Source organism: Bidens hawaiensis, unplaced genomic scaffold, assembly GCF_021521415.1.
Source record: "Bidens hawaiensis isolate Kalapana, Puna unplaced genomic scaffold, B.hawaiensis_p1.1 tig00008542_1, whole genome shotgun sequence".
NCBI lineage: Eukaryota > Viridiplantae > Streptophyta > Magnoliopsida > Asterales > Asteraceae > Bidens > Bidens hawaiensis.
In genome coordinates this window covers 759,440-768,618 of record NW_027491613.1, presented here as the reverse complement: position 1 = coordinate 768,618, position 9,179 = coordinate 759,440, and the positions used below count along the sequence as shown (strand labels likewise).

At 37.3% G+C, this 9,179-nt stretch overlaps 1 pseudogene; it reads right to left on the bottom strand.

The window, feature by feature from the left end:
• On the bottom strand, positions 1-8,932 carry LOC143529427 (G-type lectin S-receptor-like serine/threonine-protein kinase At4g27290; annotated as a pseudogene).
• Between the last annotated feature and the right edge of the window lie 247 nt (positions 8,933-9,179).

Below are 9,179 nucleotides of genomic sequence, written 5' to 3'. Positions count from 1 at the left end.
TTACCTACCGTACAATATTGAAATGCTTAGTTCGTTGTTAGAACTTGTTCCATGTGAGCATGAAAATTGTGTAGTATCGTGCTTAGTAGTTCCCACATAAAAGCCTGGTTTTTTTGGTGAAGGTAATGGACCCTCGCTCTCCAACATCAGGATGGCAGAGGACATAGTTGGTCTATCTTCTGGGTATCGTTGAACACACAACAAACCAACATGGATTGAACATAGAACCTGAAACATATTAATTGATCCACCTAGGCACTTAGAAACTAATTGCAAGGATTGGTTTTCAATATAGAGTCTCCAGGCCTGTCAATAAATAAGGAAGATGGATATTATATACATACATATGCATACACACACACACACACACACACACACACACACACATATATATATATATATATATATATATATATATATATATATATATATATGGTTCTTTGTTCAAAAGGACAAATCACATTATAAACAGTAAATTAGCATGCCACTAACTATAAATTGGTAATCTTGGAAGAACCACACTTTACAATTAGCATGCACTAACTGCCAAAGTTAGATTACCTTTTGTTTTATTGTGTTTACTACTCTAAAGAACCCTAAGTTCCATCAATCATGCACTATCACCTATCATTAATTATCGTAGAACTCCATTTTTAATTATGTTACTTCTTTCGACTACCCTAAGGCCACGCAAGGTGGAGCTGAGGTCGTACGGAGGTCACCAGAATAAAATGGGAACACCACCCGTTTTTTTCGATGGGGTTGGGGGAACTATTAGAACGGTTATTTGACCCTTTTTATTTTATAAATTACTTAATCTTATATATATCACTCTACTTGCTTAATATTTTCACATAACTATACTATCTTAACTCTCTACCCTTCTATATATATAACAATCTATATTTTTAGATTTCGTCATAAAACATCACTTTATGGAGTAACCAAATCTCATTCCCAAACCGAGAATTAGGGAACACCACGAATATGGAGCTATGAAGAAGAAATGGTGTTGGCAAATATTTGGTTCCATATATGTTTTCGAAAACTTGGATCCCTTGAACCAACTAATGTTGGGTTTTTGCCAACGAGTTTACGACTATATTATGCAAGAGTGGATCAAGAGATCGTAACTTGGACTAAAAGTATCGAAATAGCAAAATATGATGAGATATATTAATACTCAAAAGTTAGATGATGATGTAATTAGGAATAGTGTTATTATGTTTTTTTTATTAGTGAATACGTATTGTTTTTATGTATTTTCTTTTAATAAATAGTAGTTTATGTATTTTGAAAATAAATACAAACAGGGAAGACCGAGAGAAAATGAGATGACATTGCTTTTGTTTTGGAAAAAAACGGGAAGAAACCCGGGGAAAAGTGGAAAAAACTGATGTAATATTGATGTGACATGCAGGATAAAATGTGAAAAATGGGATGAAATGGGAGCACTTGTATGCTCTAAACCATTTTAATATTCTCTTCCTCCTTTCCAGACACATCTCTCTCTCTCTCCGCCGCTCTCCTACACACACACGGCTTTCTCACTCTAACATCTTTCGCTGGCTTATAGTACCAGATTTATCTTTCAAGCACTACTCTAGTGGGTGACAGCAATGTAAACTACCCAAAAGGGGTATCCGTGTGATGACCCGTCCAGCCTACCAATATCTTTATAAGTTGACTACCATAGTGTGTGTGAAAACATGGACTTGTAATAATGAGAAAAACCATAGATTTTTACCCTTTTATATAGTTTTCTCTTTTAAAGTTAACAAGAGAAAACTTACATGTCCAATAAGGTTGTTGCAATGTTCTTTACGGAGAAATGTAGTGTTTTTTACCCCCACACAATTTCTAGTATATCACACCAAAACTATATATGCCTGACTTGATGGAAAAGATACCATGTCCTGCATACTCTGGTGCCATGTAACCACTGTGAGAAATGAAAGTAATTTTAAGTGATTTAGTTCACTAAATAAATTAGAATCTGGTTAGAGTAGATAATTGATCTTACTATGTTCCAACCACTCTATTTGTGTTTGCCTCTATTTGATTTCCTCTAAAAGTTTTAGCCATACCAAAATCTGATATCTTCGGGTCCATATCTATGTTTAGCAAAATATTGCTGACTTTGAGATCTCTATGTATGATTCTAAGACGAGAATCCTGGTGAAGATAAAGAAGACCACGAGCAATTCCAATAATTATGCGGTAACGTGCATGCCAATCAAGAAGTTGGCTTTGAGCTTTATCTGTAAGATGTTTGAATTTTTAGTTTATGCCTTGGTTTATTTGATAATTTTTGTTGTGTGTTCAAAATATTTAATTTACCAAATATAAAAGAATCAAGGCTTTTGTTTGGCATGTACTCACAAATTAATATCTTTTCAGCTCCCTTTATGCAGCAGCCCAAGAGCTTGACAAGATTGCGATGTTGTAGTTTTGATATCAGGATTACTTCATTCTTGAACTCATTAAGTCCTTGAGTGGATGTCTTTGCAAGTCGCTTCACCGCTATTTCTTGTCCATCTTCAAGTATACCCTTAAACATAATTTTTAAGATGATTAAGTACCACAAGAAAGGCTTCTATATGAGTTTCAAGTCCTACTTGTTTCACTCCGTGTTTTCTTAAAAGTAAGTTGCCTTATCTTTTGTTACCATGTGTTAAGAAACATCTTATAGTAACTCATGAACACCATTTGTACTACATAAAAGGCGATTGAGTCATAGAATACCTTGTAAACTAGTCCAAAGCCACCTTCTCCAAGTTTGTTGTTTATTGAAAAGTTGTTTGTAGCATTAAGTATTTGTAGAGAACCCAAATAGTGGCAACTCTAGTTCCTCTTCAGCACTTCTATTTTGAGGATCATATCGAAATTCGTTACCGGGTGTCCCTGATATGGGTATAACTAAATTCAATCAAAAGCAGTAGAAATACTAATACATATATAAGTGGCAAGATATAGGCATGCTGGGTTGCAGTTGTCTTGTTGTTGGTTGATTAAGAACACTTTTTCCTAACATCAAAACTTTTTATAATAAATTAGTGTCGCAAATATAATGAAGAGAAAATTATAACCTTTTGCGCTAATTGGTTTCATACTCTTCAAAGTACATTTTGACCAATTTTTAGTTTTCGGATTAGAAAATTTTTTGGTTTTGATAAAACACAATCTGAACGACTCATTCGTACCTTGTTGCTGCTGCTTCTTCCTATTATAACGATAAAATAAACATATTGAAACTAGTATGAGCAAAACCGCAAATGTTATGGTTGCAATAACTCGTATTCTTCTCTCTGCACTTGACCTTTTATTATCTGTGTCAAAACATAATGTTGGTTCGAACATTAGACAGATATTTATGAAGTGAACGTTGAAAATAAAATTGTTGTTTTCATTTACCTACCTCTGAATGAGACAGTCGAATGTAAAGAATCCCCTCGTTGTCAGAAAACGTTCTGATATCTATTAGATCACCGAACCAAAGCAGGCAACCACTCCCACTCCCCGAGATATTTGAGTTTGTGAAAGTGGTACACGAACAATTGCTTTTACACGTCTTCTCACATTCTGCAAGGGTCGTGGTCTGGTTATACCATGATCCCCGAGTGTCTGGCAACTTCAAATTCGTATATTTGTTGAATCCCTCCCCAGGGTCACAATTTAACGGGAGAGTATGCCGACACCCTTGAGACCAATCTGCCACCCTCCACTGATCAGGAGATTTGGGCTCAAACCCCTTCAAACATTCACAAACTGGGGACTTGTTAATGCTGCAACTCCCAAATGTCCCGCACACTGCATATCGATCACAACTGTCGATTTCTGGGACCGCATATAGGCTCCATTCTTGTTTGCTATCGATCCATAACAAACGCTCTACATGACCAGTGGGTTGTAACACCACCCTCGTAAAAACAGAACTATTTAAAAGATTATATTGGTAGTAAACTTCCTTTTGATTCAGAACAAATGTGAAGTTGTAAATTGGGTTCGGTCTCAAATTAGGACCTCCGCTAAACCTGAGTCCATTCCAGGGACCTGCCCGAAACTTTATTTTTGGGCCTTCCATTACAATCGCCTGAGGATAACCACTTATATCTATCCCTGCAGAAAACTCACCGGAAGAAGGATCGTCAATGGATTTCCATGATGTGTATCGTCTTTCAATCCCAGTAACTAAATCCCAGCCCTCCTTCATTCCAGGAAGTAAAGTGTCTGTCTGAAAGTCGAAACTTTGCCATATGGGATCTTCTTGATTGATGTCTTTGTTGGAAATAGTGGACCGGTTCGGTTAATTTAACGCGACCAACCGAGTTACGACCCGTGAGAGTTACACCTCGGGCAACGAAATAAAAATCCACTTACATTGTTTAACCGGTAAATGACGAATATAACTATGACAGAATTATCATTTATAATAGTTATAAATGTTATAGTTTATTTACTAAGTAAATAAACTTGTTCGGGCTTTGAACGAGTTGGACTTTGGAGGCCCGGTTAGGTTTTAATAATTATATACTTATATATAATTATATTAACGTAAATATGGCCAACTAAGAAAAAGAGGGATTCTGCCGCCACAACTCTCCAAAGTCAGTGGATATTCCCATATCGTTGGAGATAGAAAACAGTAGCCGCCAAACAACTCAAAAATTGCCGCAAGCCAAAGGAAACCACCGTCCGTCGTTTATACAAGCATGTAGTCACCACCGCACGACGCCGCCTAGCCCGAGCCGTCCTCCGCTGCTGCTGTTGACACGCCGCTGCCTCCGCGCGTAGCAGCTGTTGCAACCCGCTTGTTCGATTAGTCAACTAGCGTTTGTTCGTTGAACCTCGGTATCTCAACCGGTTAATCATTAACCGAGGTATTATTTATCTCATCAGTAGTTAACAATATATTGTATATTATTACTCGTACTCGTATCGTTTGTAACCGGATCCTGTACGGTTCCGTTTTTGGTGATTACTCGTTTTATATTCCGTTGCGTATTCTGTTATTAATGTGATTAATAATTATGAAACTAATTTTATTAAACCGGGTTTAACTGTTAAATCGTTGACTGATCACCACTGGAACCCAACAGTGGTATCAGAGCCTTGGTTACAACATACGAGTTGAATCCGGTCTTTCCACCGGATCTACATTATAAACTTTAAGCTAGTTGAAGTTTTTGATCTAGATATGTTTTTTGAGCAATCTTGGTTTGGTCAATTTTTATTTATTTTATTTGACCAAAATATTGCTCAATTTTATTTTTATTGAATATGTAAATCTGGCCCGACCTTGTTTGTTTGGTTGAATGGTTTTTGGCAATATGGATGGTTCAAAAGTTGTATTTATTTTTCGGTTTTATTTTATGGTTTTTTTGGTCACTTTGATGGTTCAAAATTGTAATAGATGGGGTTTAGCTTTTCATTACTTGTATTAGTGAATATTGTAATGAAGAAGACCCGAAGGAAAAACCGAGGACGAGCTCGTGGAGTTTTTGAAGTCAGTGAGAGTTAGCAAAGATGACCGGATGCACAGGAGTCCATCCTTCTGGTTGTTTGTGTTGTGACCCCTTGACCCGATTGGTCTTGCTAATAGGTTCTAGCAAGACCAATCACCTTTTGGCCATTTAAGATTTACATATTCTTGTTTGCTATTGTAGTTGCTTGCTTGGTTATAATAGATTATAATACCACCAACCTAATACCAAATATATTAAAATAAATTTTTTATTAACCAATTGAGTTTTTGCAAAATTAAACTAAATTTGATTTTTCAAAACCTTATAACTTAATAGTTTTCTATTAACTTAAAATTGGTTAGTCGTTTCGCGACAAACTTAGTTTTTAATAGGTTATTTAAAACTAAGCGTCCTGAGAGATGAAAGAGTTCATCATTTTGTCCCGATAAAATACAGTAAAATTTGACTTTTACTCTATTTGGTAATTATAAAATTAATCCCAATTTAAAACCAATAGTTTATACCAATCCTACTACAAGTCACACTTGAGGCATGTTGCGAAATTTTGAGTGTTTGGAGCTAAAGCACCGCACTTGTTTTCTAGCCTATCCCGTCAAGGTGAAAGTGCTTCGTTGACACATCCGGCCCTTTCACACATCACTGTACTAGGACAACTATTACTTTACTCTCCTGTTACATGCTACAGCTGTCTGGAGACTTAAAGTGGGCAAAGATGAGGCTAAACGTATCGATACAGACAATCGTTATCTTTATAGGCCTCATAACCGAGAGTTGTGCTCTATTCACAATTGACAATCGTTGTCAGTCTGTCTAACCACTTATTAATGTTGTGTGCTACAACTGCCTTTAATAACTAGAAGCCAGATTCTCATACTCCTATTTCATTAATGTTATTGGGTCATTAATAATAGAACTACGACATCGAAAATACTAATTAAATTTACTTTTGCTTTTTAATTAGATGTCATCAAACGAAAAGTCACCCTACGCCCTTAAGTCTATCCTTGAGAAGGATAAACTGAACGGTACCAACTTCATTGAATGGCACCGCAACTTGAGACTCGTTCTCACCATGGCTAAGCGCCTGTATGTTCTCGATGGACCTGTTCCATCTGAGCCTGAAAACAACACAGCCGCTGCTCGAAAAGCTCTTGACAAGCATAGGGATGACTCGGCTGATGTCTCCTGTATTATGATAGCCACCATGAATTCTGAGCTCGCTAAGGGCTTGGAAGACTTTGGTGCCTATGAGATACTGGAACAACTCAAGGGTATGTTCCAGAAACAAGCCCATCAGGAACGGTTCGATACCATGAAACAACTAATTAGTTGCAAGATGGCAGAAGGGTCTCCCGTCAGTGCACATGTTCTTAAGATGAAGGGGCACATCGATCAGCTTAAGAAGCTTGATTATCCCCTGGCCGATGAAATGGCAGCGGATTTCATCCTCAACTATCTCCCCAGCTGTTACGACCAGTTCGTAATGAATTTCAACATGAACGGCTGGATAAAGACAATGTCGGAGCTGCACAACATGCTCAAAATGGCTGAGATGAACGTTCCTTCTAGGACCAATCAAGTTTTGATGATCCGATCTACTGGTGTAAAGAAGCCTAAACCCAAGAATCAAGGTTATAAGGGAAAAGGCAAGAAGAAAGTTACTGTTGCTGCCAAATCTGCCACCAACACTAACAAGAAAGTTGCAAAGGCACCATCGCCGCCTCCTGAAGAGCGCCAGTGCTTTAAGTGTAACAAGATGGGGCACTGGATGCGTAACTGCCCCGAGCATCTAGCTGAGATAGCAAAGAAGAAGGCCAATGGTGAAGGCACTTCTCGAGGTATTTCCATATACGTTATTGAACTTTTCACTGTCTCTAGCAACACATGGGTATTTGATACCGGATGTGGTTTTCACATTGTTAATGTCTTGCAGGAACCTGAGAAGTGGAAGAAACTGAATAAAGGCAACATGGAACTCATCGTTGGAGATGGGAAGAGAGTACCAGTTCTGGTAACTGGAGTTTTTCATTTTACTTATCCATCTGGCCTAGTTTTTTCTTTGAATAATTGTTTGTATGCTCCTGGTTTGACCAGAAACATCATTTCATTTTCATTGTTGCTTGAACAAGGTTTTAAGTACGTTTTTAATGGCATGGCTAATTCTGCTTACTTAAATGATATCTTTTATTTTGAGGCTAAACCTCGAAATGGTATTTATGAGATTGATGTTCAACCAGATAATAACGTATATCATCTTTCAAAATGTATCAAAACTAGCATCAATAATACTTTTCTATGGCATTTCCGACTTGGCCACATAAGCAAGGCAAGAGTTAAAAGACTCCAATCCGAAGGGATTATTGAATCCACATGACCGGACTCGTTTGATGATTGCGAATCTTGCTTAGCTGGCAAACTCGCCAAAGACTCCTTCACTCATAAAAGTGAACGAGCAAGCGATCTGTTAGGACTCATACATTCTGATGTATGTGGACCTTTCAGAACCATGACTAGAAACCATGAAAGATACTTCGTTTCCTTTATCGACGATTATAGTCGATACGCTTATTATGTATATCTTATAAAACACAAGCACGAAACTTTTGAAAGGTTCAAAGAGTTTCAAAACGAAGTGGAAAAACAACTTGGTAAAACCATTAAGATGTTTCGATCAGATCGAGGTGGAGAGTATCTAAGCTCAGCTGCTGCTGTTGACACGCCGCTGCCACCGCGCGTAGCCGCTGTTGCAACCCGCTTGTTCGATTCGTCAACTAGCGTTTGTTCGTTGAACCTCGGTGTCTCAACCGGTTAATCATTAACCGAGGTATTATTTATCTCATCGGTAGTTAACAATATATCGTATATTATTACTCGTACTCGTATCGTTTGTAACCGGATCATGTACGGTACCGTTTTTGGTGATTACTCGTTTTATATTCCGCTGCGTATTCTGTTATTAATGTGATTAATAATTATGAAACTAATTTTATTAAACCGGGTTTAATTGTTAAACCGTTGACTGATCACCACTGGAACCCAACAGTCTTCACCTTCGTTGTGTATTATAAAATTGCCTGTATCTAGAAGCTGACCAACTGGATTTCTCACTAACGTCTTTGACGCGTTAGCTGACGACCATAGAACGTTGTCCATGGTAGCATTCCGGATAATTAGAACTCCTTGTAGGGTGAGAGTCAGCTCTACAGAGGTATCAATGAGTGGTGTGTTCCGGTTGGCTATCCATACAACTGTTCCGGTCGATATTTTCTTGTATCAAATTCCAACATAATGGTTTGTGAAGTTACCCGGCCTAAAAAATCAAGTTCAAAGGTTTCTTGAGAAGAAACAATGGTTTCATTATATCTGATGGTTTGGTTTACAGAAATGGTATCTGCAGCATAGATACAAGTTATTGATGAGTAAAGCATAAGGAAGCCAAAGATCATCTTGGTGTTGGACTGTTAGTCACTCAAGAAATTAAACACAAAACTTCCCTTTTGAAATTAAATGTCTATTTTTATAGGTTTTAATGTTTGGACCCAGTTTAGTATCGTTACGAATTATTTTCTTCTTTTGAAATTTATTTTTTTTCCTGCCTTTCATTGTCACCGTAGAAATTTTAGACAAAATAAACACATGTTGTAAACAAAAGGCACGTCCATGTCATCAACCACTCTACATAATATTTTATCT